Raw genomic sequence first — 13251 nt, 5'->3', positions numbered from 1 at the left:
AGTTGTGACCTCACAACCTCACGGAAGTCCTGACGGCTCGTTTTAAAAGGCACAGTGTCTGAATACGAGCTGTGTACGTTTCTCCGTGGACTGAGCGTTTTTGATGCTTTCACAGTATTTATACAGCACCCAGACCTGCTTTATAGTCAAACAAGACATGGAGATCTCTACAATATGGGACCTTTAAGGCATAATCATGATGCTATGTTCTAGGAATGCAGGGATCAAATGCTATATTCCTTAAATCCATTATGGAAAACCATAGGGGCATTTCTATGTTGTCTTTATCTTCTACAATGTAGATGTCTACACAGGGGTGTCAGAGTAAATGTAGCAAATTCCAGTAACTATTCCAGAGTAAAACACCTCCTACCACCATCCTATAACAAGGTCCACTAGCTTTTAGGATTCTCCACTCATTTACTGCCACATCCACCAAAATGGAAAAAAAAACAAGCCACTGTGATTTAAACAGCACTGTATACTTGGACTCACACATGCACACGCACACGCCCACATACATTCATCACTCAAATATTCATCCATTATGTGAGTCAAAATGAAAGCCAGTAAACACGGGCGTAGAGCGGTGGAAGCTATGTATAGAGTATGCTGTAGGAAATCAAAATTACAGTAAGTGCCTTGACTTTACGTAGATGTAAAGATCAGATCAGGCATAAACGAGTGTTTAAGAGATCCGTTTACGTCTAAAAGAGAAAGGAGCATTACGCTGCTCACATAGCCTGTTCCCCCCCACATCGCCTACACATCATCAGAATGCATAACATGAGGTTTCTCTGTGTCAGACCATCACACCAGCACAGCTTGAGGACGGGTGTGTGCATCTGGCCGTTTGCTGAAGCCTCTTATCTCGTCTTGTCGTGTCTACTGTTTCTGCTCGTCTGACAAAAAAATAATAATGCAAACCCAGTGAAGCAAGCAAGTAAAACAAAGAGCATCTCTCATTAGGTCTGTTTAGTATGTCATATTCAAATACATTCTTTTTTTATATATATATGTTGTTTCAGTGTTGTTACATTCCTCTATGTCTCACAAGACCGTTCAAGTAAACAACACCCCCAATTAATAAAGACCATGACAATCTGACGTCACGGCTATGATTTATAGCTTCATGGCTATGATTTATAGCTTCTTGTATGAAGTCGAGTTAACGTTAGTGATAAATGGAATGGAGCAAATTGACTTGGCATGGGGGGGAAAGGCAAAACATTGACCAAATGTCCACCCTAATTTTAAACAAACTAACTACACTTTTGCCCCAACCAGAAAAAGTTGAAGTGAAATATGAGTTAAAGGGGACCTATTATGCTAATTTCCAGCTCTATATTTTCATTTTGTGATTCCATTAGAGGAGCTTTGCATGATTCATAGTTAAAAAAAAGTCCTGATTTGTCTTCTACTGGCCCTTCATGCGGCCCCCTCAGTTCACCCTCTGTCTGAAACAAGCCGTTTGAGCTCCTGTCTCTTTAAGGCCCGCCTCCCTAAAAGCCCACTTTCTTCTGATTGGCCCGGCCAAGTTCCCGAATTTCCAAAGGCAAACTGTGAACCTAACATTATGAAGCAACATTGACATAAACATCTGATCTGTGCCTGGAGCAGAAATACCACATAAGGACATCCGTGCCTGTCTGACATCAGATAGACACGGCGGCTGAAAAAACTGAAACGGAGCGTTCAGAGCAGTCTGAAGCCTGAGCTTTTGGCTCACAGGGATTACTTTTTCATACATTTACTCATTATTTGGCAACTTTGGCAACGTTTAGTATGAATATCCGACATTGTAACATTATATATATGACAGAAAATAAGCAAAAGCATAATAGGTCCTCTTTTTAAAAAAGTGTATTGTTTTTATATAAAACCACTTATCTTCGTGAGAACATATTGCCTGTGTGTATGTAAGAGTGTGTGAGTGTGGTTACACCGTGTGCTTGACTCTGCATACGTGTGCGTGTGTTTGTTGTCCAGTGTAAAATGCCAACCTACCCACTTGGGACTTTAGTGGGAGAGAAGAGTAGATCGAACAAACTGTCGAGGTGGACATTATTCCAAAATCAGTGTGTGAGTGTGTAAGTCCGAGCATACTGTGCTGTTTAAAGTGCTATTATTTTCTGTTTTCGTCAGACAACCTCATCTGAGAGGAAGACAAAAAGGAGGAGGCGCTTCCTTTCATATCTCCAAAGCCTCATTCAAAGACAACGAACAAAAAAAAGATCAAAATAAAAACAAAGAATACTGTTGTTGGGAAAAATCATCGCTTTGCAAATGCCCTTGACAAAGTTTTTTTATGCTTTGCTCATATTGTTTTAGCACTGTTGCAACATTTGCAACTCTGGGCTCGCTAAATCTGCTCTGATGATTTCTGCCATTTCATCAATACTATCTACATAGGTTATCTATATAGGTCGAGACTCACAAGTAGATGCAAAAGCGGGTCGCGAAAGCACAATGTGTGAGGAAATAATTCAACAATACTGGATGTGGAAGAATGAATGACAATATTGAGAGATTGTTGGTTATCAATCACTAGCAGCTCATGTTATTATTTATTCCTTCTCAAGACAGCGTCCACATGTATGTCCAAAGTTTGATTATATCTATTATAATGTGCACAGTCAACTTAATTCTCCACTAGTCAATTCACAGAGTGTCTAAGAGCATTTCTACATGAGCCATTTGGCCAGATTTACATTATAAACACATGCCTACACACAATTCAGGAAATAATGGCTACTGTGCTGCAAAAAAAAAAAAAAAATGCAAATTAAACCAACTCAAAATGTTTATCAAATTTTTCAGACGTCCTCCTCCTTTCTTTTCCCAGCCCGCGTGTCCAGGACAGTGGCGATAAGCTGCAGCTTTTAGCTGGCTGACAAGAGCAACGCATGAATGAAATGAAAATTGAATAATGCGCTCCAGCTCTGTGTGTTGGGTGTTTGTGGCTTAATAACGCTGCTTCTCGGGAGTTCCACCGACTCCCCGCACGACAAACGAGTGCCAATGCGGTCTAAAAGAGACTAGACTCAGCCAGTTGTCCTCTGGAACGAGTGGGCCGCGAGCGCACGCATACACACACGTTTCAGCACACTGGCCTATTTGGCAACTGTAGCTCTTTGCTCAGCCCTTGCAGCAGACATAGCACGTGTGTGTGTGTGTGTGTGTGTGTGTGTGTGTGTGTGTGTGTGCAGTCATACATCATTACCTGTGCTGGCAGGTGTGATGCAGAGGGGAGTCTTATGTTGAAGCATCAGTGTCGTTCAGGACCGTAAAGCAGTACACAGCGCTAAAAGAAAAAAACAGCAAGCCAACATGTTGGTGAGAAGTGCGCTAAAAGAGACCAGGCAAGCTAGGTCCTGGGTGAATCGCTGAAAACTTTCATTTTTTTCAAACATGTACTTAAAAGACACAATTTCATATGCAGCGCAGTAGTGGGAGACACAGACTGACAACATTTCATTTAGTTCTCTTGATGTTTCCCTGCCTAGTTTCTGTAATACTGATACTAATACTGTTTTCTTTTGATCTTGTAAGCTCAGTAATTGCTCTGTTGTTTTTTTATATACAGAATAGGGAGTAATATTTGGTTAGTTAAGGCAATTGCAGGATTTAACTTAAACTACCTGAAATACAAAGGAAAAAATAAGAAAATGCCTGGGAAGTTGTTTTAAAGCACATGGAAGGTTCAGATTGCCATGATAGGAAAAACTGGATTCTTGCTGAATTACTTGAAACTCATCCATCGTTATTCATGTAAAGTGTACATGCCGGTGAGAGATGAATCAGTTAAATTGCATGTAATATTGGACTGATGGTTTGTGTTGTCAAACCGTCAGGTCGGTGCACCTTTGGTCAAACACCCACTCCAAAAGCCGCCGTGTTTCCCGTTTGACGCCACAACAGTAGGAGATTAGAACGCGGGGTACAGAAAGAGACGCAGTGTTTTTGCTAGCCGCGCTTCAGGTGTGATCTAATTTTGTCTCTCTCTGTTCCTCAAGCACCAAGCATTTGCCAGTTTACTCCGCAGTATAGAAGATATGGAACCAAAAAGAAACTGAAATGGCTCGGTACTTATTTTTAAAGGTTACTACTAAATGAATAAAAATAGCGGTGACACAACCAGCAAGGCTCCTCGCAAGCATCATATCAGTAGCATGTTCAATACTGACCAGAATTTGTTAGGACAAGCTGGACGCCGACCTTCTCACAGCAGAGAGTGGTGACGGTGCGCTGCCAAATCTGTATTCTGACTATTCCGCATGAGCTCATCTCAAACCTGACTCGTCAGCCCAGTCTGTAAAAGGGGCACTACAAGCTGCATTTCTTTGTGTTACTGCCTTGCCCGTCTATACGCTGTGAGTTTCTGTGGCTATTTGGAAGTGCCACACTCTTTGTGTATTTGTTTGAGCCCAACACCCAATCAAATTTTGACACATTTCCCCTCTTTATGCCACTGCCAAAAACACATTACAAACACAGAGAAAGAGAGAGACATAGAAATGATATATAAGATAACTGAGACACAAAAATGCACACAGAACATTCCATCTGTGCAGGACTAATGATGCAACTGTCTCCACCAGATTTCATTTAATTCTTAATCGCATGAAACAACTTTCTTTTTCAAGGAATCTGTGCTCAGCTACGACATCCTATCCTTTTGCTACCACTGGGCTGGTTGGCAAAGCTACCAGGCTCCCATTGAAATGAATGGAGAGGGTTTGCTGTTAACCAGTCTGAAAGGGCCTGTGTATTCATATTTTATAGACCCTTGCAGACTTTAAACATGACATAACCTTTTCTATCATGTGTGCAATTTTTCTCTGAGCTCATTTGAAGTCTGCACTTCGGTTCAGTTGGTACGTAGGTGCAAGATGCGTTGTTGCCAAGACATTCAACGTAGAAAGTCACATGGGCTGACAGGTGAGTCATTGATTGGACAGTTTTTGAGGACTGTCCTCCTGCACTTAATAGACCCACATGGAGCTCATATGTTGTAAGTAATGAGGTCGTTTAGGCCCAGGCTGATGGCTCGAGGAATAAAAGAGTTCTTGTATCTACTTCTTTTGAGTTGTGAGTCTCTTTCCTCGGGTCAGGTTGCTGCTGCAACTGAGTTTGAAGTGAAAGGGGATGGGTACTATCCTGTAAAGAGTTTTGGGGGGAGAGTGGGTGGGCTGACTCTTGGTCAACGCCTATGATTTTGATACACTGGAGTACCGATGTATAAAACATATGTAAAAATCCGACAGTTCACATTAAAACGGTTGAGTTTGCCTAAAAAGTACATTCTCTGCCGAAGTTTCCTGATTTTTGATTTATTGTCTACTTCAATTCCGAGATATTTGTATGTTGTGACCATTTCCAAGTAGTAGACAGCGCGGTTTTGTTCCATCTAAAAATCAATTTCCATCTCTTTTGTTTTCTTTAAGTTTAATTCCAGGAAAATGTCCACTGTGCAAAAAGCTGTCGTTTCTTCCTCAAATGCACCAAAAGAAGCCCGACAGGAGCACCTGTTCTGCAAAAACCACTAGTGCCCTGGCTACTGACACCATCTGGTCCGCTGGCTTTCCTCGGGTTGACACGTTTCAGGTGTTGTTTGACGTCTTCCACGGAAATCATTAGATATATCGACAGCAGGTGTACCGTCTATACTGGCCAATGCCGTTTTCTGCTGAGACGACAAATCGTATGTGTCAAACCCACAGTAAAGAGAATTTAAATCAAAAATGAGACCACTATCCAGTCATTATGTGTTTGTTTGTAAGGCTTGCCAGGCCTTCCTGCTATCATTTTCTTCAAAGTAATTTTCCACTTGCTCTCCCTGATCTTGTTTTTAAGTTGCTTCTGTGTGTGTTTCCTTTCATCTTACCTACCCCCTGCCATGAATGCTCGTTCCGTCTGATTGAAAAGCCCCTTTAATTCCCGTGTCACCCATGGTTTGTCGTTTTGGGAAGATGTTTACCGTCTTTTTTGGGATAACGAGCTCCTCCCTGAAACAAATGTAATCCGTGACCGTGTCTGCTGTCTCCCCCAGGTTAGCGGCGCTGTCCATCAGCACTGCCCAGTCAGTGGATTCAAAGCAGTCCTGGAGGGCCTCACTAGCATCAGGAGTCCAGCTTTTAATTTCCACCTTTTTTTTTTTGCCTTGTCCCGCCCAACCACGGTTTGTAGACTGGGAACAGCAGCACCATGTTATGATCCGAGCCCCCTGAGAAGCAGTAGTGCCTTGGAGGAATTACGGTGGCAGAGGTCCAGACCAGGATCATTTTTGGTAGGATGTGTGGCATATTGGTGGTGAGATGGTAGGGTTCCAGATAGACTGCATTCATTAAAATCTCCATTTACTGCGTCGGCTGATTCGGCCTGGCATACCAGGTCATGGATCATTTCCGTATACATTGAATGGCAGCGGGGTTCTGAATGGTTGCCTTTTAATCCGATTTTAGATATAAGCGTTGATTAAATAAAAATGTAATTGTGATTAAATTAGATTTTAATTTTAATTGCAAAAAGCCATAATGAGAAGTATTCAGTAAGTCATTTATAATATTGTTCTTCAGCATGGAAAATCCACTACAACTCATCATTCCCTTCCATCCAGGATAACAACAACAATACTATTAATGCTAATATTAATTCAGTATTCCACAGACAGCCAGTGATGTATTTCCCAGCCCGCTCTGCCAAACACACACACACATCCCCAGCTGTATCAAGGATAAAGTATAATGGTATTCCGCTGTTCTAAGATATTTTAAGACTACTAATACCAGAGTGATTACAGCCCGAGGACAGAAATCCACTTTGAAAATAACCTGCACTACATACAAAAGAAAATGGTTAATTTAGGAAGAGACGTTGTTTAAAATAATACCAATACTAATAACACAGAGGAGGAATGAAACACTGAATGATATAATTGAGAGGAACTTTGCTTAGCGATTCACAGATACAATTGTTTTTTACATTTTTGAAAGTATAAGCACCCTCACCTAAACTGCAAATGCATCCGCAGACTGGCTCTTAATTCTGGGACAACCAAAAATTACAAGCACAGTGATCAGTTATTGTTCGTAATTCATAGTATTGTTCATGACAAGAAGAACTGACAAGTGTAGTGTTAAAGCACCGGATCAATAAGCAGCAATGTATCAGCGGGAGACTGCTGCCCATGACGGGTTTATCTGCAGGTTTTCACTTTTCCCAGAGACTCCAGAGTGTTACCTGTAGTTCCATACAAAGACCACTGCCAAAAACCGGCATTACTTTAAACAGAATACGGTAAACCAAAATTCCCACCAGAGGTACGGAATCGTCCATCCGTTGAATCCACACCAACTCAGGTTCAGGCAAGTGCAGCTCCCGTGCAGCAGAAAGGACAGCAATCTGCCACATTTTCTTAACCAGGATGACTAATATCAGTCATTTAATATTTTTCAAGTAGGCTCCATGAGTATACAGTAAGAAAATGGCATTTTTAAATTGCATTATTTATTTTTATTTTTCCTCTGGCCATGACGGCTCTATACAGTACGCCCATAGGGGAACCGGAAATCTAAGGGTGACACTGGGGGCCTTAATCTTAATTCACAAGTTCACAACATGTAGAGAGCAGCTGATTTATGTGGCTTGAATGGCTGCCTATGAATATTACGCGTCAGTGGGTGAAAACAAAAATAGACTCTGATGCCTTTTAAAATGCAAATAAAAAAATAAAAAAACGTGTGAATTGGCTGTAGAAGTCAATTAAACTGAGGTTTCAGTTTGCTTTCTTTCCCGGAAGCTCATTTTTGCAGTTGGGGAGGTCTCTCTTCAACAGACCACCAGAGGACCTCTGCGCCTGCTTCATCCTCTCTAGGAGAAACCTGCTTACTTTACAGCCCAGTTGTGGTCCCTGGGGGACCTTCGCCTTCTCCCCCTCATTGGCCGACACTCTGGAGCCGTGATACCTCACCGTTGGCTCCCCTACACCAGACATTTTTCCCCCCTCCTTCCCTACCTGTCTCTAGGCCAACGAACATGGACAGCAGTGTGTTCTGTTTATGCTCCACACAGCATTACCACGTTATCTTGTATTTATGTATTTTTTTCTTGCTTTGAGGAAAAAAAATATAGCAAAACAGCCCAGACTACAGAGAGGTTTGTCCATGAACCAAAATAGGGCCCAAACTGAAAAAAGGTATGCATCTAAATTCCAGTCATCCTGGAAATAGGTATTATTATTTTGTAAAGGGTAGTGTTGGAGGAAAATGTATACATGTGATGTCGCCTATGACCCCACTTCCCTTCCAATAATGAATTAAATAGGGTCTGAAATACATGTTTGCAGACTTGGATACTGCCAAGCACTATTCACGTGGAAGAGCAAAGGCCACTAAGTAAAAAGGAAAGCCAAGAAACAGTTTTAACAAGTAAAGCTGGATGTCACAAGTGAGTAGCATCCATATCAAGCTACAGCACCAGTTTATCATCCACTGCCAACTACTAGCTACACTGAGGTACCGCTACTAAACTATCTCAACTTGCGTTACTAACAGTAAGTTTGCAAATAAGATGCACACAGTCTAGTGTTGGGGTTTAATGCCCAAAAAGCCCTCATTGTCACCTTCTGCCGCGCTCCAGCTTGCCCACTGTCTTCTGCCAATGGGGGCTCTATAACCTCTGCTGTGTCCATCGGCTCTCTGAGCACAGGTCAACGTGAGCCCACTGCCGCGGTCAGACTGTAATTGACCTGCCTCTCCATGCCATCTGGAACACCTACGAGGGACCATCCCTACACTGCCAAGCACCCATAGAAAGCATTGGAAAACAATGGCGTTATCAGCCCATCCAAATGGCACTGAATATCACCCTGTTAAGACAGCATCATTTGCCAATAAGCTAGGGAGCTTACACAACAACAAAAAAAAACAGTTTAACCAAAACGCCCATGCCTGTAGCGCCATCTGTCAGCCACAATCTGTCTAGAAATAGGTCACCGCCACAACTGTTGAGCAACAGCACAGTACAATTAACTGTACAATTAACCTAAATAGTGAACTTCATACCTGCAGGAAGTTTGTGTAAAACTAGCAACTTGTATAAAATTCTATTTCCTGTGGTTATTGCAATGTATCAGACCATTTTTCCTTATATGTTAGGAAAACAAATACGTTTTAATAGTCCAAGCAGCCTGGCTTTATAATAAATAAATAAAGATGCAAACTTCTAAAATAACCCTTAAATTTAGTTGTCTTCTTAACAGAAATTAATTCAATGCATATATATATATATATATCAAGAGGGCTTCACAACCCCCCGTGAAGCTTTGGCGACCCATGATGGGGGTCGCGTTGGGAACAACTGCCCAACACTATCAATAAAAGCGGAACAGGAATCATTTCTCAACAGGGGAGAGACATTGGTGTTTATTCTTAATAAACTAGCAATTATTTCAAGAAACATTTTCAACCATTTGCTGCCGGAGGCATTAGATTCACTGCGATAACGCTGACCATTCCTGGAAGTTCAATAAACTTCAATGAGCAGAGGATTACAATGAGTTACCTCAAATAATTACCCAAAACTCAAGCTTCAGTTCCACCTCTCTCCGTCCATCCAAGCACATGCAAGCTCACTCTCGTTGTAAGAAACTAAAGTAGTTTCCAAAGCTGGGGGCACCCATTCAGATAGACTGCAGACATGAGTGTGTTAACGTATGGTTAAATGGTCCTCAGTAGTTATAGTTGTGTGTGTGTGTGTGTGTGTGTGTGTGTAGTTGGTAGTTTAATAAACCTTTTCATTTATAAAGAACTTGATTAATATGTGGTTTGTGTGTATTGCGGTCACTGCACACGAGTCACCTTTAGACTGAGACTAAATGAATTAATTGGCTACCTTTTCTCCTTTTGTAAGGGTGGTGCCCCAATGTGAATTTAATCCGGGTTAACTTCTGTTATTTAGTATAAATGTGGATTATTTCTGATAGCCTAAATTGAGTGTCATCCTTCTACTTAATTTGTACCAATTTGTATTTAGGCCCATGCTACATATTTCTGGTGCTGCCTTAATTAAAGTGGTATTAACACTACAAATGGGGTAAATGTCATTTGTTACCTCCACCGCCTGCACTGCAAGAGGTGTGCAATTCTTCTTCATCTGCAGGTTTACCTCACACCCTCCAGGCATTTACTAATATACTACTACTTTTCTGTAGTAAATGTGCCCACGTGTCGTTGAATGGCTTGTTGTCTGTAGCGTTATGGTCAATCACCTCGGGTGCAATAGCAACCCTTTGGAACGTGTTTTTCCTGCAGTATTTAAAAGATCCCCTGCCGACATGTTTTAAGACATAAAGGCACTCTGCTTGGAATAATCATTTTGGGGTTTTTTCCCCACAAAAAACAAAACAAAACTGTTTGATTACCTGGTTAAAAATATATCTTAAAATTACATCTATTCCTTCTCCCTAATTAGAAATACAGATGGTTGAATATGCAATATGATTTAAAGTCTTGTCTGGTCAAGCTACTGGTACTTTTTCTTTTTTTTTTACAATTTGTAAAACAAGAATCATTTCTCCATTGACACACACAATCAATTATCAATTATGAAAAATGAGTGACTAAATAACATTTCATAATAATAGTTTTAATAATGTCTTTATTATTTATACATATTTTACACAGTTTATGCATATGCTTATTGATTTCATCATGTCTTTTCCCATTTAAATTTGAATGTTTTATGTAAGAGGTGGATTTTTTTTTCCCCACAGTTAACAGGAAGAATTGTCGAGCTATACCGTCAAGAACAGAGGTTGATGAAAGGATGAAAGCAAAATGTGAGTGCAGAGGTTAAAGGCGATAGATGTTAAGACGTCGCGGAGTGTTCTCTGCCGCACACATTTGTGCACGAAAATGCACGTTCGTGCTGGTCCACGCCATCTATCGCTTTCCATGTTCCCTTGTGCACTTGAGTCACTGGGCTGAGAGGGCAGCGCAAGCCCATGGAAGGGAAGATTCTACACACACACACACACACACACACACACACACACACACAGTATAGTACATACACATACTAGGGTTTAAGCCTGGCTGAGCACCAATGAGCCTGCTTTTAATGTAACCAGCCAGCCAGCAAGAGGCACACACAACCAAATGTGCTGAAACATTTCACCGTTGCTGTCCTGTGTCTGTGTATGTGTGTGTGGAGAAATGCTAATGCACCCAGTAAGCCAGCAAGAGAGCCACACTTTCAGTGCAGGGTGGCGGTGACCTTTTAACACGCATTCTGGCTGTATGTTTCTTTGCTGGATGGCCGGTTACATTAAAAGCACTGTCATTTTGTGCTTGCGTGTACACATGTACACAAGCACACAAGCACAAATCGCTCTGTTGAGTGCTTTTTTTTTGTTTTGTTACAATGTATCTTAACTTAAGAGAAGTCAGCATACAAAAAGGCATCAACATGATTAAGGACACATTTTTAGTCTGTTGATATTAATGGGGGCTTTGCGACGACAGTAAAGAATCTGATTCTGTGTTTTTTTTTCATTGCCTTGTAGTGGACAACTTTAAAGGTCACAATATTAAATTATTCAAAATGAAATGTTTTTAAAAAAAATCTGATTCCATTTTTAATAGTAAATGTAAACATAAGTTCACATAATAAAACCTGAAAATTCTGACCTCGTCTTTTTTTTTTGCAACACAAAATGCCAATGTCAGAAATGTGGCAGGTCCACAGTGTGAATAGTTATCTTGCATAGAAAAAGATTTTCAGCATTTCTCTTTTCTGATTTGCTACGCTTACTAGTGTGAAACAGCATATTATCATCAGTACAAATATCTATTTTGAATTTACGCCAACGCTCACACTCACTGGACTGTTCAGTCTCTCACGTTTACACCTTCCTGCGTAGCCAAACTGACCCACAAGCAAACGGTTCTGATACCTGCAGGAAGTTTGTGTAAAACTAGCAATTTGTATAAAATTCTGAACAGACTATTACCTGTGGATATTGCAATGTATCAGACAATGTTTCCTTATATTCTTGGTAGTATAGTTTTTTAGTATAGTAGTATAGAACACAATTCTATGTCCGTATTATGATTTTCTTTTAATTTCACACTCTTACATACGTTTTAATAGTCCAAGCAGCCTGGCTTTATAATAAATAAATAAAGATATAAACTATATAAAATAACCCTTACATTGTTGTCTTCTTCACAGAAATTAATCAAACGCATGTATATTAAATTTTATATATATAGCAATTCTTACACCCTTAAAATCAAGAGGGCTTCACGACCCTCCGTGGAGCTTTGCCAACCCCTGATGGGGGTTAGGATCCCAAGGTTGGGAACCACTGCTCTAATGCATACCTGTTGGTAATAACATCTGCATTTAGACATAACACTGTGATTTGATTTTTGATCATTTGGCTAAATGACTGTCCTGTATTTTGTCATTATGAGTCACCGTGCCTTGTGTGTGTGTGTGTGTGTATCCCTGGCAACACCAATGAACGATCTCAGGTTCAGTTTAGTTCACATTGCCATGTAAGAGGACTTTCTTAACACCGCTCTTTTCACGTGGTGTTTATTCTTGATAAACTAGCGATTATTTCAAGACACTGTGACTCACACATAAAGGAAGTGTCAACACTTTCACCTTGTGAAAAGCCATCAGTTAAGACTGTCACTTACAACTATGTGCAAGCGAGGGTTGTATTTATAGGTGCACACTTAATCCTTGCACATATTACATCATAACTGAAGTGCCTTCGTGTCATATGTACGAAAACGTAAAACCAGGCACCTTTAAATGGGCAATTTTAATGTCCCCACAATGTGTTTATTCTTTCCAACAGAATCATATTCTTGTCAGGGTGGAAAAAGCCTCTTGAACTGCATTTTATGTCAAGGAATTATTCAAGGGCCACTCCCTGGTGTAACACTGATCAATTTTACCATATAAACGACATCCATCATACTCCTTCAGATGTATCAAACCAAAGGCTGATCTCACTGACTGAACCATATTCCAAAATATTGTACATCACCAAGTCCACACGGAAACTTGACTCACAATAAACAAATCCAAATCAAAACCCATCCGATTCTTCTCTTGAATCTAACTCATTCGTTGCTGGCCATCCCAATTCTACTCTAGATTGATGGCCTTGAAGATCTGTGCGACGCAAAGTCATCACTGTTTCCTTTAGAAGGTCATTGACTACAGAGCAAG

This window comes from Enoplosus armatus, chromosome 2 (assembly GCF_043641665.1).
Source record: "Enoplosus armatus isolate fEnoArm2 chromosome 2, fEnoArm2.hap1, whole genome shotgun sequence".
Taxonomy (NCBI): domain Eukaryota; kingdom Metazoa; phylum Chordata; class Actinopteri; order Centrarchiformes; family Enoplosidae; genus Enoplosus; species Enoplosus armatus.
Note: the sequence above shows the minus strand (reverse complement) of the source record.